Raw genomic sequence first — 25,096 nt, forward strand, 5'->3', positions numbered from 1 at the left:
CTTTCTCTTCACTAAGCAGAATGTTGCTTTTTACAACTGAATCAATATCTTTAACTAAGCCTTGTAAAGCGGCCCAGTTAGAGACTTTATTTAGACTTACCTCTGTCTGACCTCCTCATGCTCTGCTTTGACTTTCCCTGCACGAGAACAGCAGGAAGCCTTGCATAAGAACCAGGTGGCACTGAAATTGCGCCATCATGGCAGATTTGTTTTAAAGGCATTTATTACATCTCTTATGATGTATACACTGTTTCTTGATGTGACTGAGCTCCAAACTAGGCTGAAATTGTTGCCATTTTCCACTTTCGCAAACTGGACATGATGTGTAACTTAGAACATTAAAACTGCCTACATATGTTGGGCATTTAAGAGTTATTAAATGTTGGCATTAGAGTCAGCGTAATATAAAACGGATTAAAATCCAAGTAAGCTCTCCTCTTAGATATTCATTTTAAGCAATCGAATTGGTTTCAAGGCAATTTTGTTGTCTCATTTAATAAAAGTGAATAGAATATTGGAGAAAACCTAATAGCTAAGTAAAGAAATATGATGCTACAGAAGGTGTAATCAGTTTTTGGTCAGAAAAAAGAAAGATGGAAAAAGCAAGAAAGAGAATACCAATCTAGATTATTCTATCCAAAAGACCCAAATCAGAGTATTCTTTTGCATCTATGTTCAAGTCGCGAAAGGTCAGAGTCATGTGATTGGAGGAGTAGTCAAGCTAAAATTACTGCAGCTTGATATTGTTAAAAGAAACTATCTTATAGACTTATGCATTGTGTTATAGCGCAATGATACTTTCAGTAGGCTGGTTTGTGATGGCAAAAAAGCCTACTGATGCTTTTGTCTGACCCTATCCATCGTGTGACTCACTCTGAGTATGTGTGTGTGTGAGTTCGTGTGAAAGAGAAAGAAAGAGCTTGAAAGATTGAGATCAAAGAAATCAACAAGTCTAATTTAAATTGTGTATTTTTCCCAAAAGTGCCAACAAGTATTTTGTATAAACACCCCTAAATTTTTCCATTACTTGACCGCAGTGTTACCTGCTTAATTAAACAAAAAAATTTTTTAACATTTTGAACCAATGTGCCTGCTAAAGTCTCAATTCAGTCGAGACAAATATAATGAGCAAAAACTGGTGGGGAAAAAGAGAAGAAAGCAGAACTTAGAACAATTATAATAATCAGCACTAAAAAAAAAACAAGAAAAGAAAAAAACTGGTTTGTGTATGTGACACGCTGTATGTAAGCATGTGTGTGTGCGTGCTTGTGTGTGTGTGTGTGTGTAGGAGGAGGATGGAGGTGGCAGTGTGAGCATGCTCTTTCTACTGTTTGCTCGACTGGTAATCAGCCAAACAAGCTACAAGTCTCTTGCTATGATTTGCCCCCCAGTGTGTCTCCAGTCTGAACGCCTGTGAGTAAATCAGTGTTTTTCTATGCAGACATTCATATGCATTTATATAGTATCCAGTCTATACTGTACATATAGTATGTCTGCTTCTGTCATTGTGTTTGCATGGGACCATGACTGTGCCCGAGTGTACTCTATGGCCATATGTTTCTGTGTGTCTCTCTCAGAATATATATTTGTTTCCTGCGCCTTCCCCCTGCAGAGAGTTTACAGGTTGCGTGTGTGTGTGTGCAGTCTTACATGTTCCCATATGTGTGTATTTGCCGGATGGGAATACAACTCCTAGGACATTTAATCTAGGGGGAATTTCACGCTAGTTACTACTTGTCATCAAACGTTTCCAGCGTAAAATACTGGAGCAATCTTTTATTGGCGGATGTTCGGGACGAATTCGCTGTCAGACCCGAGTGGCCCGCTGCCCTCCAGATAGACTGAAAGCGTCCTTAAGAGTGTGTTCGAGAGCGGAAGGAAAGAGAAAGAACGACACAAATAGCAGGCAAAGTTTGTTGTCTCAATTTTGATGCTTTTCAGCTGTGACAAATGAATCTGAACTTTGAGTGTTTAAGTGTGTATGAGGAGGGCTTATGTTCTAACTTAACTTTATAATGGAAAGATAGGGAGGCACGGAGCCTCTCTCCACATGCAACCTCTCTCTCACTGTCTCCTTCTCACACTCACACACACCCACAGATCTGAACCCAAGCTTAGGGGAAGACCGATTCCAGTATATCTGCAGTCGTATGTGTTCACTTAGTAAGCCACAGCTGCTAGCACCATTATTATGATTTCCTGTGTGTGTATGTCTCTCTGTCTATCTGCTCCCTCAGCACACACTCGCACTCACATCTAAGCGTCCTATACAAATGGAGTTTAGCAGGACCCATATTTTACACCCGCCTGAGTCACTCAGATGTTCAGCTGTTTCACTGTAAAATGTAACCTAGGTTGTCTTCTAATGCATGTCACTGCCAGGAATATAAATATATTCCCTCCACCTCATCGAAAAAAAATGAAAGGAACTCATAACCTTAACTTTAAAAGCCTGAACAAAGGAAAGGACTAATCCTTTTTTTGTGTCTCTAAATATTAAAAATTTTCCCTATTTAAGCAGGCAGTTAAAAACAAAGGGCGCATTTGTTTAATAGAATAATCCTCCGTGTATTTAAGATGACTCCAAAGCTTTCAAATTTGATCCTTAATGTTTCGACAAGCTGTTCAATCAGTTGTTTTTTGAGGACATTGCAAATGGCAGGCTGTCTCTGAAATACGTTTGCTTGTTTTACCTGACCCACTTTTCCTTCGCTATGTGTGTGCGTGCGTGTGTGTGTGTGTTTGTATGTGTGTGTGCGCGCTTTCGCTCTGTCCCTCTTTGCTCAGAAGGTTGTAAATGTAATCTTAGACACATGTTACTTCGGCTGATGTTTTTCAGATTGATGTCAGTTGCGATTAGCATATCTCCTGCCAAGACACAGGAGTGCTCTTTAGAGTCTGGCCTCATACACACTCGCTCACACACACACACACACATGTATGCAAACCGTTGGGTAAACATAGCTCAGCTGCCATTTTGAATGATTGCACAATGATTATTTGATGCAGTGATTTATTTTGAACACAGCCTGTAAGTAAACTGAAGCAAGAAAAGATGAAAAATCCGACTGACAAGCTCCAAAACAAAATTCTACCCCAAGACAGTCTCCTGACACCCCTTTTCCAGCAACATATTATTACGTGCTGGCCCCCCAAACACGTTTTAACACTCCCCGGCCTCCAACTTTAATGTCACCATGTCTGTTTCTTTAAAATGCCGTCTGCAGAACGCAGCCATGTAAATGCAGCTGTGACCAACACATCCCACGCCGAAACTGTTTCATTTGCATTCATCTTCTGCTTGGGAATGGAGAATTCCTCCTCCAGTGTAAGACAGCAGGGGAAAGTGTGCAAAATGAATTTCTCGACCATCTCGGGAGAGCAAACGATATAGGGATTCAGAACACACCCTTCAGACAATGGAAGAGGTGGGGGGGCTTATTTTCTCTTCTCTCTCCCCCCTGTCTCCCCTGTCTCTCTCCACACCTCCCTGACCCTGCTTCCCCTCAACCTGCCCAGCAGAGTGAGAGAATAAGTGTAGTACCAACAGGGGGTGGGGGAATTGGAGAGAGACTGAGAGAAAGTCAGATAAAAGTAGTTAAAAGAAGGAGAAACGAAGAGGGGGGGTGTGGAAACAACAGGAGAGTGACTGACCAAATACTCAGCGACAGAATGAGAGAGGAAGACGGATGCAGAGAGGAAAAAAAGAGGGGGGGGGGAGAAAAGATGAGAATATATATGCGGTGGCCAGTGTTGTGAGACAAGGCAGGTTGCTGTCACTTTAAAAATGACTGTAATAAAAGTGACCGCCGGAAGATGGATCTGGTGATTTTGGCTTGCTAATCAGTCATCTGTGAAGAGGACCACAGCCCAGATTCAGCGGCCGCCTGACACCTTTTGATTGATGCCTGTGCCCGATAAAAAAGGGCCCATTAACTGTCCTCCTATTAAACTGGGTGAAATGGCAAAAAATGCTCTTCTATCCCACTCCGCTCTTCTGATCTCTCTTTCATTTAAACTATATTTCCTTTTATATGCTCTGCCCTCGTCCTTTCAGCTCTTTCCCAACTGTTAATGTTCCTCTTGGAGTTATTACTGGCACAGTGGGGCAGGTGGGAATAATGTTAATCGTCGAGGCCTACTTGTGTGTGTGCGTGTGTTCACTGAATGCGCATACTGTATTTAAGTTCAGTCCTCCCACTCGAATCGATAGATCAATAGGAGGCCCTAGACGTACTAGTCGAGGCATCAGCCGGTACCTGCATCAACAGTTCTCGTTATGTATGCAAATGAGCCGCGTAATCAGTGGCGTCACCGAGGGTGTGACTTCAAACCTTCAGAATTTTCGCCACATGCCATTCGTCACAGAAGAAAATAAATAATAATAATGACCCGCGAAGCTGAATCTCATATCTCCTCACATCTCCTTCTCTTACAAACACAAACACACACACACACACACAAAGATTGCCTGCAATAATAATAACCCTACAGACGACAGCTTCGACCCCCTCCTTCCCCATCCCCACATCACCACCTCAACCCCTCCACCACCACATACAATCAAACAAAGCCTCTCTCTTACCTTGCGCATGACCAATCCTTCCATCTCTCTCTTTTTTTTTCCTCACTCCACCATTCTATCTATGCATGCTCTTCCCCTTTCTGTAAACCCAACCACACCTAACAGCAACACCTTGCACTCTCCCGACCATCCCACAGCCTACAGCGCGGCACTCACACCCCCAATAAATACAACCCTGGTCTGCCGTTTTCCTATCTGTCCCTTTTTCTCTGCCCCAGTCTCTTTCCCCCCCCTCTCTCTCCCTCTCTCTCTCCCTTTCTCTCTCCCTCTGTCTTTCCCTCTCCCCTCGCTCCTGGCTGGTGCTGGTGAAATATCAGGGCAAACGAATTCCAGCTTTTTTCTCTGGCTCAGAGGGGTTGTTCTGTGCGATTTGGCCCTGGGGTGCATTTCAGCACTTCTGATGTGAGAGAGGGGCGAGAGAGAGAGAGAAAAAGAGAGAGACAGAATGAGGGAGAGAGGGCAACGGAGAGAAAGAAAAAAGAAGTGTGTGTCTGGTTGTGTGTGTGTGAGAGAGAGTGAGCGAGGAGGAGAGCGAGGGAGAAAGGAGACATAGCCTGGGCTTATCCTTTCTTTCTGTGGGGCAGTCAGTGGTTTTAAAATGACAGGCTTTTGACCAGCATCAAACCTGCGACTGGAGGTGTGCATACTCTCGCTAGCTTACGGAGGCCTTGAGGTGATCTCCATACATAATCAGGACAAGATACCTCCATGACAGGTGCGCGGCCATCTTGGAATCTCTCTGTGTCAGTGGACTTCAGCACAGTGTCTGTCTGCTGGGGTATAAATAGGACAGATGAACAACTGCAGCGACAATTTTGTACCTTAACGCTCTTCGCGCAGATATTTTTAACACACAAAGAGTGTACCAAATGTAGTCCGGGGACCCCGAGATAAAAGAATTGTAAACAGTGTGATCATAGTGGTATTATCGTAAAATATAACCTTATTTTTACTTAACAGTCATCAGATATGCAATTATTAAGCAACAGAATGCATTTTTTAAATGTGAGTTAATATGCATGTTATGCAAAACATATGCATTTCCGCTGGGAATTGAACCTTTTATCCAAATTACAGTCTGCATTAGTAATTAGTATTAATTACTAATTATAATTAGTAATTAGAGTTTATGTGCTGTAAATGCAAGTAAACATTATTTATATTGTCACATGATTAAGTCAGCTGAGGTCGTTTTGACCCCAACATTAAATACCTGTGATAAATTTAAACTTCAGCACATTTCAATTTCATTTTTCTTTTAAATACAACACGAGAAAAAAATCTTCTCATTTAGCATTTTTAAATGTGTGCCTAATGACAAAAAGAGATGCCGTTCACATACAGTTCAGCATACCACACAATGTAGGCGGTTATGGCAAAATCTGTGCTTGCTGCATCTGTGCCTGACTCCTTCAGAATGACTGACAAGGTGCACACCCCACCAGCCCCCGTCCCAGTTTGCTCTATTAAAGCTGGATAGGCAGAATCAGGTGCGTTTGACTTGGGTCCAATACAGTTGGCATTTTAAAAACACGCCGATTAAACGTATACGCAAATCAGCGATTTGAAGTCATTAGGAAAAATGATTGAGACGCAAAATTAGAATGACAGAATAAGATGGGCTATGAAAACAAAGATATAGTAGGTACACCAGCCAGAAATAGTTTAATGTAAAACAAATAACAAGATTAACAAGACTGGGACATTTTTTTTCAGTATTTTCCAGTATTTTAATTACATTTTCATCTGAGCTGCTACACGTCATCTGCAGATACAATGACACATGCTTACAGAATATTAATTTAAGTCTCTAAAAATAAAGATTAATGTAACATTTACTGCATCAGAAAATGTCAAAACAACCTATGCCAGAGTATTTTAGAAATGCTTACTCAAAATGTATCCACTTGTCAATAAGGTGGATATATGTCTGATATTTTCAGTTTTCAGGTCAGTCATTTCTTCTGAATATTTTTTTAAAGCACATAATCTTCCATTAGAATTCATTTTGGAAATTCTACAGCTGATTGTATTTTACTGTTTCCATTCATGTGTGGTGCAGGTGTGTAGTTGCGTGACTTCATGGGCTGGTGTGTATGTGTGCGTATTTATGTTTCATAATCTCACATCTCACTGTGGGGCGTTCTAAAAGGATTTGTCACTCTCAGTTCAGATGGGCTGATTGTGAATTAAATGTATTTTTAGGCACCTTTTTTCTGTCCCTTTGTGAACCCAGTTAGAATTGAGGTCAGGACACACAAACAGACATACACACACATACAAATGCGCACGCCATCTCAGAGAAAGACACATAGCTTTCAGAACAAATCACTGTTGAACTACCCTATGTGGAATGATTCTGACATTTTGTTTGGGAGAAATAGCATTTAATTGAAGGGAGGGGCGACACGGATGGCAGTTATGGAACCAAGGGAAAATGTCTGCATTTCAACCCAAATTGAAAACATAACAGAGTTTGTGTTTGTGTGTATTCCTGCGTGTGTCTGTTGAGGGGTTTCAATGCTATCCACACTTTGCTTGCTTGTTTGAGGGTGATTAAGTTCAAGGTATGATGTTTATTCCTTAAAAAAATGCATTCACTTTGTATTATAATACGAAGTATCTCTTTAAAATCTAAAATTAACCCTGGTTCAAACAAAAAATCTGCAGGTTTGGAATTTACATATATGGTGAGGAAGTACAAAGCTTTCATATCTCCACAAATTCCCTTTTGTCTTTAATTTTCAATTTAAATAAATTTAATTCTGTACAAATTGTCTTTCTAAAGACGTAATAGGCAGTTAATGGTGGGAATTACAGATGTGTTCATGCATTTTTTATATCCAAGAACAGAACCAGCTATATCATTTTACAAATTAGGTAAAGTTTCACATTCCCCAGAATAATTAGTGACTGCTGTTAAATTGATGTTTCTGTTATAATACATCTTAAAACCTGCTCATTGCTGCACGGAAACCCTGTTTCTATTGCCCCCAACACGGTAGGGTCAGAGGTCAGAGTCACCTCCAGATCAGGCATCAGGAGCTGGGAGTGTTTTGCTCACCGAAACTTCGGTATGGTAGGTGCTTGCAAAAATGGCTGCTTGAACTCGGGTCATCGGGTTTAATGATGGTCACTTGGAAAGAAGGTTGAAGAGCCCTCATAAGGACTCTTCTAATGTAGTGATGAAGCCAACAAGCGTCTTTCGGGGTCACTGCACACCTCAAAAGATGACGCCTCTTTCTCTCTCTTACTCTCTTTCTCTCTCTCTCTCCCCCTGTAGTTCTTGTTCTTTATTCTCTCTTTCCCTTCAAGCGTTGCCAATTTGTCTGGGCTGCATTCCCTAATCCGTGCGCATTTACGCAGTGGTCATTGCGCCTCCGGTTGACTTGATTGGCTTGTTAGACGATGGCGTCCGGGCAGGAGACTGACTGAATGTACAAGCCCACAGCTGACAGCAGTGTTAGGTGGTTACTCTTTGTTTTCTAACGTGCTGCAGCACAAAAAACATTTAAAAAAATAAAAATGGCGAAACGAACATGTTCAGTGTTTGTTTTTTAAATTATTATTATTATATTGAATCAAAACAATTACTTTCACGAATGTATTAATTTATTTTTAATCGAGCTAATTGAGTTAATAGCATAGCCTTATTATTTTTTAATAAAGCATTTAAAAAATAGAAATCGACATAAGTTTAAATTATTCAAAAATCCCAGTAATTTGCAACATTACCTTTTAATCAGACGGGTTTTTTTTTTTAAACACCACATGACACACTTGAGGTTTTTCACTCAGAAAGCTGAAATGTCAATCTGACCACAGAACTGACTTCTTAGTACTGACCGGTTATTTGCCGTGTTGGGGTGGCCCACTGAGTGTCAGAGGAAAGGCGGGGTGTGGGGGTGCGGGGGCACGGATGGATGGATGATGGGGTGGGAAGGTGGAGGGGGTGACAGTCCCCAAGAGAGAGAGAGTAGGGGGTTCCTGGAGCTCTAAAAAGGACCTCTCGGACCACTAAATTGACATGTTCACGCCATGGGTTGTCATGAAGAAAGCACTTTAATAAGCCATGTGATAACGCACAGTATAGCGGTCTTGTTTCCTTAGGCCATTAAATGGCAGGCCTTTACTTTGGATTCCAAACTTGTATTATTATTAGTAGTAGTAGTATTATTATTATAGATCAATAATATTCTAACAAGGTTGATTTTCCCAAATAATGAAATGATCAGTGCTGCATATTTAAATTAATTTGTCAGTAATTTCTTGGTATACTCTTTTTTGCGAGAATTCCTCGTGCAGTCTTGCAATAGGATATGCAGAATATTTAAATACTGATTGTAGAAATTGTAGTTACATTACTAACCGGGAATCATTACAGTTATTTTGTTCTATATTGTGAATGTTGTCAGCTGAATTTTTTTATTTTTATTTAATTGAGCATACAGGTGCTTTTGTTCCCATCCACGGCAGCTTTACCGGTCTAAGTCCACGTGGATCTGAGTGATAATCAATAGAATGAAGAGAGTAGTTGTGTGTGTGTGTTTGCGCGTAACGATAAAGCCGTTTTTTGGGGGTGGGTGTGTGTGGAACCGGGGGGTCCCATCCCCCACCACCGTCCGTATGGAGGACACTCACTGGACGCGTGTCTATTAAACAGGGTTCAACAATGAAAAAGATCGGAGGACCAAAGGGCCAAGTGGGAGGAGGGCAGCAGGGCGAGGTGAGACTGAATGGAAACAGCAGTGATGTTGGCTGTGTGTGTTGTGTGAGAGGGTTGCACACGGGGAAGCGGGGAGGGCGTGTGTGCTTCCGAGGGTGTGCAGGCACTTATAGTGTTGCTTTTCCTCTCGTGAGCGACCCGAAATGCGAGCGGCGACGTCTGCCAAGTCACCCTTCTCTCTCTCTCTTTCACTCTCCCACCCTCTCTTCTCTCAGTTCTTCTGCTGCGTCTCCTTCCTCTTTGCCTTCAACACTTGTTCTTGTTCGGGAGCAGTATCACAGCAGACCTTGCCCCGCCTGCATCTGGGTAAAGACTTTACAGTCAAGGGCCATCGATTGCGCTTATCAAATAAACAGAGTGGCACCGGCGAACCCACCACCCACACCTTCACCCCTGTCTTCTCCCTCTGTCTCCTAATCTCATGACCAACCCCTCCCCAATTGCACTCCACCTCTTTCCCTGCCCGAGAGCCCCAACAGCTGTGGTCCCATGTAAATTTTGCATGATTGGCACCTCCTTATTTTACCCCTCCGCCTGTCCTAATTCCCCCGTTTCTTGCCCCACACACCTCCCATATCACGTTGCATATTAAAGCACAGTTTATGCAATAGCTCATCTGAGAGCGGGCACTTGCTGTCATGTCCATACCTTTTCTTATGTCATTTGCATATGTGATTATAGTGCATGAAGTGCTTGATTGTTGGTGGGGTTAGGTTATGTGATGCTGAAATGTGATATTTGGCATGCAGAGTGGGTTTTGTGGAAAGCAGGGGTACTGAAACGATTCCCCTTGACCCTTGAAATGCAGCGTAATCCCGTGTGGCCACGTTTGATTAGGGCATTTTCTTTCTAATTGTTGTCATCAGGACTCGCACTATCACTGTGCATCTGGAAGCACTTTGACATCTAAGTCAGTGGTCCTCAAAAGTCTGGATTCAAGAATCCTCAAAGGCCACGCCGGAGAGGGTCACCCCCGGGGGTAAAGCGCAGAATTGTTTAATTTCACTGTGATTTCATTAAGCCAGAATTACTCCAATTAGAAAGCACGTGTCTGAACAAAGGTTTCACTTGTGTCACCGGCATCACTTAAAACAGGTCTGCGACGCAATTTTAAATCAATAACGACAACAACAAAAACTGTATTGGACACCCCAGGGACAAAATCCAATTAAAAGAGAACCCCTTTGTGCAAGGTGTGTCCATTTGGGGGTCCTTGACATGAAAATGTTGGAGAAGCCCTGATCTAAGTGACTGAGGCAAAGGGCTGCTTTGACAGTCTTTGTTTTTAGCTCAGGCGCTACAAGCTCTCCTTTTCTTCTCTTTTTTTCCCCCTTCTTTGCTTTTTTCATCTCTCTCTCTCCCTCCCGCTCCCTCCCTCTCTCTCCCTTTAAAAGAGAGCGGAAGAATGGGCTGATACCGGTCTCATGTTGCGTATGGATTTTCGTTTATATAATCGATTGAAATGACCCAATACATTGATTTTGGGTTCAGTGTTTTACAAACAAGCGTTTATGGGTCTCGATTTTATGTTAGGCATGATGGCAGTGTGACACCGACGCGCAAAGAAGTCGGAGTTGTTGATTTTTAAATAAATGATCTAAATAGAAACAAATAAATATCTATTGTTTCATGTATAAAAGAATAGAAAAAAGTGTGACTGGGGTGGGGGTGAGGGGGGCAAATAAAAAGGGAAAAGGAGACAGAGAAAAAAAAGACAATATTGTGCTGCCTCTCTCCTTAATCAAATAAAGTGATGTAAAAAAAAAAAAAACACAACGCAACACACACACGCGCGCGTGCACGCACAAAAGCATTTCCTTCCCTCTGAATTTCTCCTTGAATTATATGCCATCACTAGTGTGTGTGATTGCGGAATATTAAATTAAAGTGGGATAAGTCCGCACCGAGGCGGGCTGCGTCCAATCCGCAACTCATTTCCCCTGTTGTAGCACCGCATCACTGCGCTCCTCTCTTTTCAATGACAATGTGCCAAATCTGGGCATTTTGAAAACACTTTCCATATGCTATTATCGGATCGCTACTGAGCAAGAGAACGACGAAAAGAAGGAAAACGGAATGCTTTATACCAAAGGTACCAAGAGTCTACATTTTTATGTATCTTCTTTTTTCAGTGGCTTATTTTACTTTGTGCTTTTTGTGGGAATTTAAGAAGAGGTAAGAGGAGGTAAATATGAAGTTTTTCTTTTTTATATATGTATATACCGATTGCATATTTATGGACCGTTGCTGGGTGGCTTTAGGGTTGAGTGTGAAAACGTCGAGAGAGTTTGTGTTGAGCATCTGTGGACAAAAAAACTTCATTTGTTTTTAGTGGTTTTCTCACATTTTCCTCTTTTATCACCAAATTTAAAAAAAAATCTGCCCACTTTCCTTTGAGATGTCCTGTCAGTCAAGTAACTGAAGTAAGATTTTCAAAAACATTAATTTCGATTAGATAATTCAGTCTTTTTTTATTTATTTTCAGATTAACTGATTTTTGCAACTCCACACCTTGGATTTTATGTAGGCGATGGTTTTGCAAGTGGTTTTGCTTTTAGAGGATTTCTGTGTGTCACGTTTATTTTTTATTTTTTATATTTTAATTTTTTGAGGTCAAAATGCATATTGAATGGCTTGGCAGTTTTTTGAAAGATCAATTTTCATTTTTTTATTTGTTTTTTTGTTCACTTTACTATTCTGGAGACAGTGGCGAAATCTCACATAGGTGCCAAGCGTTGGAAGAGTTACAATTAACTTCTTATTGTCTGTTTTATGGGCCCTTTATGAAGCTTGTTTGTGTATGTGTTTGCTGGACGAGAGTTGGCCAGTGGGTCAGTGTGGCAGGTTGCGGATCAGAGCTATGGGCTTTTGCGTGTTTTTTGTGTGTGTCCTGATGAGGCAGAGGGGTCAACCCTGCAACCCCATGAGGGCGCCGACGCATAGGACAAACAAGGTGGACGTCTCATTGCACATCCAGAAAAAAAATTACGATCAGGTGTCCGCAGTAGACATGAAAGACCGGGTTTAAAAATTACTAAATAAATATTTAAAATAATAATAACATAAAAATCAAGCTGAACATCAACAGAGGTTTCCAGTCTGTCTTCAGGGAATATTGATGAACCAACAGTCCCTTAGCATATCCCAGTGTGGTTAGCCAATATGGCAATTTCTCCGGACATTCAAAGTTATTGATGTACTGAAGTGACAGAAGACCACTATGGGTGTTTAATGCCGCCTTTCATATATATCAATGGAGGCTTTAAAATAAAACAAACTCGATTCATTTAATGTTCGATAATTACTCTATAACTCAGAGTTTAATTTCAGTCTACCTGGTGTGAGCTTCTGGTGATGCGAGCGAGACATCTCCCTGTAATTTATTTTCTTTACACACAAATACTCACATGCTCGTGCACACTCACACGCACGGAGACTAACATAAGCACGCACACACATACGCGGAGAGAGAGACACACACACAAAAACAGAGAGACACTAACGGAGTTTACAGATAAAAATCTGCAATTAATTGAGGATGCTGCTGATGTGAAAATAGGGCGAAATATTAGTTAACGCGGTCTATTGTCAAGCGGTCCTCCCGAGAAAGAGCATCGTCTGCTGGGAGAGAGGGAGGGTGGAGACCGGGAGGGGGGTGGGGGGAGATTTACAAAACGCAGGAGGTTAAGATAAGCGGTAGCCTGTTTCAGGTCTCCAAATCCGCTTTGTAATTTCTCGTTTTCTCATCGAAAAGCGATGAAATAACAAACGCAACTCCGCCGAAAATGCCAACGGCGCGCGCAAATTTAAGCACACACGTGTAAAATAAGTACATCCCTTCACAGAAATGGAGACGATCGTAGAGAAAAATAAAAGAAATGAGGGTTGTATAATCTACAAAAGTCCTCCGTTCTGGCGAATAAAGTCACAAATGGCATATAGGGTCCACTCCGTACTGCTTCTGAAAGATCAGCGCACGGCCCCCGGTGGACTTTTTTACGCGTCCGCTGCTGAAGCGGGTAAAAATCGACTCTCCGAGCCGTCTGTGAGCGACGCCTCCCAGGGCTGACAGGCTAGAAAAACCCCCCTGTAGGACAGGGAGGCAGCTACAGCAGTAGCGCAGCAGCAGGAGCCTTGGATCCGGGTGAAAAGTGACGCCTCTGTTCATCACCTCGACCCACCCACCCCCTTTGTTGGAGACCTCTCTAAACCCAGAATAAACAGCCTCGGGTCGGGTCGGGCTCGGATCTCTTGGCTTCTTAAGGATCCAGTTGGTATGGGTGCAGTCCAGTCAATGTGGCTGCAAAGTAGACCAAGTACTTCACTTGCCAGCAGCAGCCTTATCATCACATCCCAAGCCCCGGCTCATGCAGTTCAATTCACCCCCAGCTTCGATTTTTTCCACGAAGGCGAACAAGATCTCTTGATTTTCTCCCCGATTGAGACTGTGTAAAGTCTTCCTCTTGCCCAAAAGCCTCTATTAAGAAACCGATGGGGGAAACACGGCAAACTGTTTGCACTGAGATGATATAGGGCTAAAAAGAACGCTGCACTTTGTAAGGACACTAAATGTAAAAGGCAGTGAATTGAGCTTTGAATAGACACGGTGATTTTTGCGTGACCCTGTATTGGATTTTGCAGTTTGATTCTACTGAACCCACACGGGGCCTCAGTAGTCCAGAAAGGGCAGAGATGACTTTCCAACATGTGGTGGATTACTGTGATCCTTTGTGGCTCGATGTGTACCATTATATGCAACAGATCGCAAGCACAGTCATCACTTTCAGTAAACAACGAGAATATTTTTTACACACACACATAACTACGTAATATAAATCACTCACATGTAATTTATGTTGTGTGTCTGTTTTGTTTTTACATATAAAGGTAGGCCTGACACACAGGTCCATTTTGATGCGCAGCAAAAAGCCGGTTCTGTGGTTTTGAATCTCCTTTCAGGTATTTTTCCCCTCTCTTTATGTTTTTACGCTCGTTATTGATCAAAAGTGTTATTCGCAAAGAGCAGTTACCGTTTTAAAAATCACATAAAGATTTTTTTTTATATTCTACAATTTCTCGGAATCAAAAAAAGACATTCTGAGCTTTACACGATTAAAAAAATCATAATTTACCTGTAGTATCATAATCAATAAAAAAAACAAGCTGGTGTAAAGTACACACAAAAAATATGAATCCTATCTTTGTTAAATCACATCTTAAAAGACATTCTTGTTGGAGCATTTTGCGCTGCACCTCAGAAATATTCATCTGCACAACTTGCTTTATTTACGTTTTTTATGGGAAAAGATGACTTCTAAGTGCTTGTAACTAATTCGAAGTCCAGCCTTTTTTTCATTTTGCTGTGGAGGAAGCGGTTGTCCATTGTTCTACATGTGATTTGGCCCTCGGAGAGAAACCATACAAAAGGATTCTCTGCGCGCATAGACCTCTGCGGCCGCCAGGGCTCCGTGTGCGCGTCATTTGCAATGTGGAGACTGTTGATCAACTCACTAATTACACTTCTCTCCTCTCTCCCTCCCTCTCCGTCTCTCCTTTGCTCCCTCCCTCCCTATCGCTCTCTCTCTCTCATTCGTCCTCTCTCTCTCTGTCTCTCTACCCATTCCCAGAGTGCATATCGGGAAATAGACACACAAAGACATGCGCACTCAACTTAATCAGCCATTTTTTTAAACAGGGCTAAAACGATAATAATTAGCAGAATAAAGACATATCGGATTTTCATTTCCTTTCCTCCGTTTCCCGACCCCCGTCCACAAGAGAAACTGCGAGGCAGCCCGTCGACACGTCTTTTCACCGCCACCGGAACCAAAATAAGGGATAGCTCTCTAAATGCTTGACATTTGTGATTTTACCCCCTTTTCCCAATATAAAGTTGGAGGATTATTGTAATTTTCCCCGTTTTTCCATGTTTTTACTGTCTAATTACGCAAGACGCTGGATGTGACTGTTTTATAAAGCCAAGAGCAAAGAGAGAAGCGGAGGTGACGGTTTTGGAGGGGGAAGAAAGTAAGTTTTTCATTTCCACCTCTCCCTTTAACTTTTATTGAGTAGTTTGGGGTGTGTGTGTTAAATTTAGTGGTCGGGTATCGATTATCTATCTCGCCGGTGGATCCTGGACATCGGGGTTGTTTGGATAACAGGTGCTGGGTGTTTTTTAGTCCAGAATAAAGGCGGATATCGTGATGTTAGTGCAACTCCGGCTTCTTTGGCTACTATAAAACAAGCGACTGACAGGCTTGGAGGCGTTCTTACGCATGTGTCCGTGGCAGTACAGTACGATACCACGTCCGGACCTGCCTTTTGCAAAGTTTATACTAATGTGCAGATTGTGTGGCGGACACATGCGATGGTTGTTCCACCTTTGATACAACGGGACGGGACGAGCGCCTCCTCTGCTTTTGTGGCTTTGCAGTGCGGATATCGTGTTGCCTTTCCAGGAGTCCGATCCCACGGACATGTCCGCTTTGAGTCTAGTCGAGGTGTCCGGCTTGCTGTTTCCCTCCCCACTCAGTGACTCCTCATTTCAGGCTTCAACGATAAGATATTTCATCTGAAGTCATATTTTGGGTGCACTGCAGCGTTTAAGCCAGTTTTTCCGTACACGTCGGGAATCATGCACCTTCCAGGCATTCTCGGCCGAAGTGACACGATCAGTCTCTCGACACGATCCCCTCTCGCCGGAATAAGTGCATATCTTTCAAATTTCCGAAGTAAGGCTTCTTTTAAAAAAACGAGATGATCGGTACAGAAGTAACTCGAATTTGCTGCCGATAGTCCATACACCTTTACCTGCTGCGCTTAAAAAAGTAGTCTCACTTCACCGAGGCGTGCACAGCTGCGTCGCCCAAGAGAGCGACCGATCGCTGGGCTACCGATAGCACAGAGAGCCCCTTTTAGAGCCAGCCAACTCCGGGATCCCCTGATTTTCCTCAGCATCGGCATGTTAAGCATCAGCAAAATTACCACTCTATTTTACATTTATTGATATTAACATTTGTTTTATTTAATTTTATTTAAATTCCGCCCTTTAAAGTCTGTAAATTCCATTTCTACTGTAGGTCTCCTATACGCGTCAGTGGGCTTAGGCATTAATTTCCTCACACAAATTGTCATGTTATTTCCAAGAGATGCTGGCTGCAAGATTGTCTTTAAGTCGTATATTTGTGTTAGTTTAGATGAACTAGATTACAAAAGTGGGGATTATTAGGTGTGTTTTTACGTCTTTTTTTGGTGCTTTTTAAGTCGGTAGGTAGACTTGGCTGGGTTTGGGACGAAATGCTGGGGGTGAAGGGATGGGGGTGGGGGCAGAAGGGGGGGGGGGCATCGATCGCACGGGAGGAAAAAAAAACATAAGGCTAAGGGGCCACTCTTTCTCCAGCCCGGGTACGTAACGGTGTAGTGAGTGTGTGTTGTGTGTGTGTGAAGATTGCATATGCTCTAAGAGAACGATGAGCCGATATAGGATAGGCGACCGTTTTATGCGATTGTCTCTATTCATACACGGCTTTCATTGCTTTTTTGGAGGGGATCGATGTTTAGAAGTCAGTGCGTATTTCTTCCGCAAATAGAGGCTTTTAATTCACTCTTTATAAACCCATTATACTTTAATATTTGTTTGGATTAATAAATGGGTACATGTTTGAAGAACGTACGCCTACGTTTTAATCCAAATAGGCCCATTAGATTTTCTGTAGAATCTCAGAGAGGAAAAAATATAACCGCCTTTGCTGCTTTAATAATATCCTTCTATTATTAATAATATTATTGTTATTATTGTTGTTATTATTATTATTATGTAAAATACAATTTTCAAGAATAGATCTAAGATCGTTTTTCCGGTTCAACTATGAACACTTATGGGTTTTTTTTCTTCTTCTTCTTCTTCTTTTTTTTAGAAAGGGAATATCTCCTGTCTTGTCAGACAATTTAATTGCATCTGCATAAAATCATATATTTTAAAACAAAAACATTCAGCCTCGGACCAGTAATAAAAAAAACAAAACAAAAATCATTAAAAAGTGAAATTATGAGACATGATGATCCTGTCTAATTGCAGTGAATTTCGTCAGTTAATGACGGTATTGTCTCACTCTAAAATAACAAAATCTCACTGTTATTTTTTCAGCCTTGCAAATGAGGGATTTTTTCTTCTTCTTCTTTTTTTAGGCGTGTGTTTGCAGAAACCCAGGCCTCCTTGTTTTTTTGTTTTTCTGAGCCTGGTGTCTTAGCACTATCAAAGACTGGCTGTGTATAACGCTTCGTGTTAGTTAAGCTGCTTGCAACGTTCATTTTACCCTTAGCAGGAAAAAGGACGGATAAAAGAAAAAAACACACACACATATAAAGTGTGAAAGATGGGCAGACAGCCCTGGGAGGACAATAGCTGTTGGCTTGAAAATGCAGCTTGATTATTAAAAGCTAATGCATTTTTAGTATTGCAGCGTTCATTAAGAGTGAGGATGGATGGGTGGGGGTATGGGGTGGTGGTGGGGCGGATGGGTGAGAGGCTACTGGGAGGAGGAGAGGATGGGAGACAGAGAGAGAGAGGGAGACAGGGGCTGAGTCTGTCCTATAACTCCTGGGTCTAAGACACATGCAGCTAGAAGATTGGCTCGGGCCTCTCCTAGGGGTCGACAATGTGTCATTTCCACCCGGCTAGATTGCCCTCTGCCTATCTGATATTAATGTGCAAATCAATATTTCAGGGATTAAATTTCCCTTCTTCATTTTTTATGGTTTCTACCTCAATAAGTCTCCCGTCTAATAGAGGAGGCTGGATGATTTAGAAGCCTTTGCTGCAGAAAGAGAGAAAGAAATAAAGAGGAGCTTTGCAACAAGGCTATCGCTGCATTTTAATGTTCTTCTTCGTGGATCCCCCATAGGCCCTTAGTAAGGAGGGCTATATCGCTGCTTTACAGTGTAAAGACAGCCAATTTGGCTAAAAAGGCAGAAAGGGAAAATATGGGTCCGGTTGAATACTTAAGACGCTGTGGTAATCCGAGTAGCAGGTATTAGTGAAGGGGAGCTTCCAACCCCCCCACCCCACCTCCTCAAAAGAGACACACACAGAGCTACATCCAAACCTGCATTACCAGCCGTCATGGTTGAGCGAGCAGTATAGCTTACTGCACTCCGGACTGCTTTAACAATATATTTTTCTTCTTTTTCTCCTCCATTTTTCACCTTTTTCTTTCTTTTTCTTTTTTTTTTTTTGCATAGAAGGCCATTGACATCCACTGGGGGAGATTTACTCTCCTGTGTAATAACATCTGGCGTATGTGTGCGATAGAAATGAATCACTCTGACACAATGACCTGCGTATGATTATTGGGGAAGGGAGGAGCGTATTACCATAGCCATAATGCTGCATCTCATTGAGAGTCAACTAAATGAGCTTGGACCCTCTGACTCCCAATAGACATTCATTAAGGGACAGTGCACACAGAGGCGTCCGTCTGCCAATAGGTGTGTGTCTGTGCATGGGTGTTTATTTAATCCTCCTTCCTGTACCATCTGGTGCACGTGTGCATGCGTGTGTGTGTGTGTGTCCGGCAGCAGCAGCACAGTATGAATTTCCCTCCACTCCGTCCACCCTGGGCCCCTAAACAGCCCCCCCAAACCCACCCATTCAGCTTTTGCAACAGCATAGTAGACTGTTTTAACATACCCTTGATAGGTAGAGTGTCAGCAATTGAAAACAAGAAAAGAAAGGGAGAAAGACACAGAGGAAGAGGCACAAAAGAACTCTAATTGTAGCACGATCGCTTGGCTTCCTCCCTGATTCACGGCCATTATGATGTGAAAAGCACAACCGCCTGTCCTCCATTATCAAAACGGCAGGCCTACACACACACACACTCACATCCATGCACGCATACTCACTGGAGGGAATCGTGCAGATTTTGTTGTCTCTCATCTATGACTCAAATAACGGTGTCATTCCAGTTACCTGCTTTCGGTGGATTCGGTGCTTAACATGGCCAGCATTTTCTTCACATGAAGGGTAAATGGTTGATTCGCCAAAGTAACAGAAATGCTCTCTGCATTTATTTAAGGTAAATATATAGGATCCCATGCTTAAATTTGACTCTCGTGGACCAAGTTGTCTCTTTTTAGACCCTCTTCACTGCACTCCCTTTGATTTTTCATAGATTGTCTTTTATGCAACTTCTGTTATGCAACAGTTTAAAAGCCTGCCGTGTTTGATGCAAAGGGCTATTTACCAATTGCACATATGTGTGTGTGAGGGATGATGGTCTGCAAGTAGTAGCCAAGGTCTCCTGGCCCGGGGAGGCCTGTATAAGGGGTGGTGGTGGTGAGGGGGGGCAAGAAGCTAAGAAGTTCACTGCAGCTCAGCATTATGTCTCAAAGACCGGGGCTTCCTGTGTCAGCCCTGGGGCACCACCACTAACACACAATTTCTCTCTATCACACACACTGCGCGCGACGCAGAGGAGGGTTAAAGACTTGGAACGAGATCAAGCCTCTCCGTAGCTCCCGGGGAGGGTGCTTGTGAATATGCGAGTTTTAGTGTAATTAGCACTTAATTATATTAACATATGCAAATTGTCAGGCGGAGAGCTTGTACTGCCGGTGGGTATCGGCTGAGATACAAGTGAGTCTATTGTACCACCACGGCAAAAGGAAAAAAAAGAGAGAGAATAATGGGTGTGTGTAAGGCAACCAGCCAGCAGCCAGGAGCGGGCCAGCCCCCCGTGCTACCACGTAACCAGCTAGCTCATTTAAGTCTCCGGCTGGCCGCTTTGCCAAATTTCATTAGTCGCCATGACGACCTTGCTAATTGTGCTGACTAATGTCACTTGTCCCTGACCTGTCTTCAGTTGGGATGGTTGTGGATCCTTCTCCACCTCCCTCGACCCGCACCCCCACACAAAAACCTCCCCGAAAAACACGAGAGGGGTTAGAAAAGAGAAAGACAGCGAGAAAGCGAGAGGTCCGACTTTCCAGATTAAGGCAGCATACAATGACTCCTATTTACACACGTTCCGCTTCTGCGAGCATTTGCATATTCAAAAAAAATACTCTGCCATCTTTCCTTGTCTGCTCAGTGTGCGTGTTTGCATGGCAAGGTTGCGCACATGTGGAAGCAATGTGTCAGGGGGAACAACAACAGTTCATTTGTGTGTCATTCTGTGTGTGTCACATGTTTTAACACACACACGCACTGTGAAGTGGGCCTCGTACGGCCCTGTGTAGCAACATAGCCAAATTTGTTTTTGATTATTATACATGACTGAGATTCGGGAAAAGAAAAGCTTGAGCCAAAATATCCTGAGTGAGGAGTTGTGTGTCTCAAACTTTCGACCCTTCTTTTCATTTCTTCCAAATATCTAATTACAACACTTGTATAGACTCCCCCCCCCCACATACACACACCCACCCCACCCCACCAAGGCAGCGGGACTTTATTTTATTTTAGGGGGGTAGGATGGACAAGCATTTAATGCTCTGTACTTCCCGATAGCCAAAGGTGGATAGCGATTGGGCCTAGTTGGTGCTACTAGTACTTGCATGCTAATCCTGTTTTTTGACAGGAACGTAAACTGATATAATTGCTTTTCAGAGGCAGGAACGGCGGTTTATACAAGTGTGAAAGCACGGGAAAGGGGATTAGCATTATTTTGCATAATGCTGGGCAGGCGCTGAATGGGGCATTGAACGCTTGACTGGATGACAGAGATGAAAGAGAGATGAAATGCTCTATCCCTCTCTCTCCCTCCCTCACTTACCCTCTCTCCCTCCCAGTCTAAGGCCACTACCGGTAGAGGACTGTGTTTGCTGGAGAGGACCCCCGGAAACACCAGGGCCAGTGTTTTAGGGTGTTTGTTCAGATGCCAGCAGATGGAAGTGGTCATGTGAAGCAATATGTATGATAGCAGAGGAACTGTGGAGACGGGTAAACTCCCAAAGCCTCCATGTATATACTAAACTGCATCCCTAAAGCACTGGAGTGTACAATTATGTAGTGGATGGATGTGGCTCAGGTAGCATTTACATGGACGGAAGGGAGCGGCTTTTGTGGATCAAATGAAACTACACCGCTCTTACATTTTCCTTTATTGAGATGTTTGCTAAGGATTTGATCGGATATCATCTGGGCAGAGGAAACTGTGAAATCTCGAGGCAGGTGTGTTTCATGTGAACTCCTGTCTGTGGGAGTTCTGGTGGTAGGAAGGAGCGTAAGGGTGGGGACGCGGCTCAAAAGTGCCACAGTGGCCCCCGTATGAGCAAATTCAACTTCTTTAAAAGTCATTTATGATCAACCGTCATCATTGCTATTGCATCTGGCGTATGGAAATGATCCGGGAGCTGAGGGAGGGGCTTGAGGTTGGGTGGTGGAAAACATGAACGGCACAAAAGCCGGTGTGGCCTGTTTTTGTTGTCTCTCATTGGACAGGATCCTCTTTCTTTGACCTTTTGCACGCCTTCCCTCGCCTTTCATATGGTAATTCCGGCCAGACCCAAGGAGGAAACGTTGCCGGAGCTGAGTGGAGGAGGACAAAGACTCCCTCTCTTTTTCTCTGCCTCCTTTCCACGCTATATCTCCTCTTTTCTTGCCTCTTCCCCTCTCAAGCAACTTGACAGACTTTGGCATGAAAGGAAGTGAGTGGATAGTGGTTGAGAAAGGTGGGGATGGCATTCTCGCTGTGACCCGCGCCACCTGTGAGGATCAAGTGTGCTGCAGTGATCCTTGGTTATGTGTGTGTGGAGTTTTATTTTTGAGTGGTCCTTGTAATGTGTCTTGCGGATCTGTAATCGTTTGAGCCACGCCGCTGGTGTAGTGTCACAGCACAGGCCGAGTCAGGCGAAGAGTGATTTGTTGTGTTTCTAGTGTAGCTAGCCGAGTTGTCACGGTGTCCGTATTTCTACCTTTCTTTCTCAGCTCTGCCGACTTTATCGTCTAACAACCAGTAAAAGTGCTGTCTCTGGCGGGGTAAAAGGATACTAATATAGTTACTACAACCCTCCCCTAACATAATACTCCACTGCACCACTGTTGAGCATGACGTGGTTTCAAGGCTCCTTTGGCTCTGTTATGGGAAGGGGGCATGTTATCTGTAGGAAATGTAATTTTTGTCCTCATTGAAATCGTTCATTATTGAGCGCGGTTATCTAAATGTTTTTGTTGCTGTTGGTCCAGCGCCAGTGAGGATTGCGTTACCCTCTCTCTCACTCACTCTCTCTCTCCCTCTCTCTCTCTCACGTCCCTATGTCTGTCTCTCCCCCCTCTCATCTCGCCAAGCCTTCATCAGTCTCTTAAGGGAAAATAGAAAGAGGGGGATTTTTCTCTTCCCTCTGTGCTCCGTCCCGTTCTCAGGCTCTCCTGCCTATTTTGCATCAGCCATCTCATACAGGATATTAACCATGGAAAAACATGGGTCTGGGTATTTCATTTAGAATAATATGTTTACTCTTTTCATTTCAAAGTGGAAGCAGGGAGAGCTCGTAGGGTGTGGAAAGAACAATCGGGGGCCATATGTTTAAGAACTCTCTGTGTTTGATCTGAGGTCCTGCGGGCCCTGGGGGTGGCTGAGATTCTCAGGTCTCGGTCAAATGAAATGCACTGATGAAAAAGACAAGGCTTCTCTTGTGCTCCTCCTGTGTCCTATATTGTATCTCGCCGATTGCTTTCTCTGTGTATCTCCGTTGGCATCTCGGCCTCACGTTTCCGGTTGTTTTCCGTCTCATCTGTCATTCGCACCTCTTGACGTCCTGTTGCTTATTGCGGCACATCTCTGATAGTACTTACGTTATTTCTGCACATTGGTGGAGATTTGAAGCTGCAGTTACCTTTCAGGGCTGTGACATTGTTTGTCCTCTGCACTCCTTGATGCAGTCACTGTGAAGGACACTTGCTCAGCCCTTCAGGTCCACGCGAGTACCTTACAGTCCTCATCTTACATATTCAACGGAGCATTCAGCAGCCTTTTATTTTAGAAAGGTCTGTCCCTCTTCCACTCTGCAAAAGAAAATAATGTAGAGCACAAAAGGTTATATGCCACATTTTATCGATTGCTCTCAAAAGTATTTTCAGAGCTGTAAAAGCTGGCAAGATAAAAGAAAAAATTAAAAAAAGAAACCGCAAATACTGCTTCCAAATAGAAGTAAAATAAGAAGCTCCGGGTTAAGAGGGGGGAAAAAAGTTGACGAATGACTAAGTTTCTCCAGGTTTGAGAAAAGACACACCACAATAGCACGAGACGTCTCATGACAAATGATACATTCTCTTCCTTGTCGGCAAAAGACAAAGGCAAGGATTGAAAAGGCAGGCAGCGCAGTCACAAGATATGTGCACATTAATAGAGCTTACGGAGAGATAGATAAATAAGAACACACACACGTACTGTATTCAGTGAAATGATCAAATACACTTACATGAGTAAATATATATATATATGTAAATATAAATGCATTGCAACACCTTTACTTTCTTCACAGCATTACATACACAGCTGGTATGTGTGTCAACAGCCGCCTGTGCCTGTGGATTCATGTGCATCGCAGGTATGTGTCGTTTGGTGTTCCTGAAGGCAACATGATGCGGATATCAAGGGCATTGGCAAGGCTCGTCGGGGAATAAGTGGCTGATTAATTATGCATGACTTGTGCTCTTAAACAAACAGTGTAATAAGAGATTAAAACGACTTCACCAAAAGAGTTTGACTCGAATTGCACAGAGACGGTAACTATTACTATTAAAATCTTGTGCGCACAACTTTAAAAACGCACTAAAATGCAGTTAAAAGTTAGTGTGACCGCATAGAAGTAAAAAACATAATTTACTCGTAAACCAGTGGTGTTTTATCAAATTAAGAGAAATATAAATAATATTTTTTTCTTCTCTCTGTGCTGAAATATTTAATGCACCTGCATTAAATATGAATAGCTGTGTCTGGTTATCTGCAGGATTATATTAAAAGTCGCTTTAAAAAATCAGAATGGAGATCTTTCCTTTTTCTAGTGTAGGTCTCAGTCTGATCTAATACAAGCAAGCAAGCGTGAGTCTGTAACTCCCTGATGAGACTCCAGCCAACAGTATCCCTCTCAAACCTTGCTGCTCCTTCTTCTTCTTCTTCTACCCTTTTTTCTGGCCTGGCACCAGCTGTGGAATAATCCTTAATTATTTGCTTTTAGAAAGAAAAAAAAAAGGTAAACCCCCCCTTTCCTGTGACAGAAAAGAAGAAGAGCAGAGCAGGCACTGGAATGTTCTTGTATATGAAATTGTAGGTAACAGGGCTAGTTTTGTCAGCGGTTTCACTGATGTATCAGCTCCCTGCACCTAGACTAAATAGAGGGGGGAGCTTTGCCTCGTTTCATCCCAGCTTAGATGAGCAGATATAGCTAGGCTTTTGGAGGAACCCTTAAAAAAGCAAAGTATGGTGAAGAATGGACTTCTTCCTTAACACAATACCTAAACATGCGTCATGATGTGGTGATGGATGGTTCGGCGGTCTGTTGAGGTTCTTGGAGACGCTCGCCCCTTTTTTTTTTCCTCTTTTTTTTTGTGAATTGAAGGGCAGAAATGTTCTTGAATGCTTTAGTTCCGGGTGATTTTTTTTGCACTTAGTAGGATGTGTTACAAATGATTTTAAAAAAAGTTACATGTGTTTAGATGTGGTTTTGCTCCGCAGTAAGCACAATCTCTGTGTGTTTAAGAGACTGAAAAAGGAGAGGATGCTGACTGTGGTCTTCAGCTGTCTTGTCACTCCATGGTCTCCCCGGTTGTGACATAAAGGGCGATT

The 25,096-nt window shown here is 42.9% G+C and overlaps 1 protein-coding gene across 4 annotated transcripts in view; it reads left to right on the top strand.

The window, feature by feature from the left end:
• The first annotated feature begins 1,373 nt into the window (after positions 1-1,373).
• Positions 1,374-25,096, top strand: part of zfhx4 (zinc finger homeobox 4) — a 93,941-nt gene continuing 70,218 nt past the window's right edge. The window contains exon 1 of one of the 4 annotated variants that reach the window (XM_040044249.1): positions 1,374-1,413. The gene's annotated coding sequence lies outside the window, so the exon portion shown is untranslated. The other 3 variants (XM_040044247.1, XM_040044246.1, XM_040044248.1) reach the window with 3 other exon arrangements.

The sequence above is a fragment of the Simochromis diagramma genome, unplaced genomic scaffold (genome assembly GCF_900408965.1).
Source record: "Simochromis diagramma unplaced genomic scaffold, fSimDia1.1 OVJJ01000602.1, whole genome shotgun sequence".
Taxonomy (NCBI): Eukaryota; Metazoa; Chordata; class Actinopteri; order Cichliformes; family Cichlidae; genus Simochromis; species Simochromis diagramma.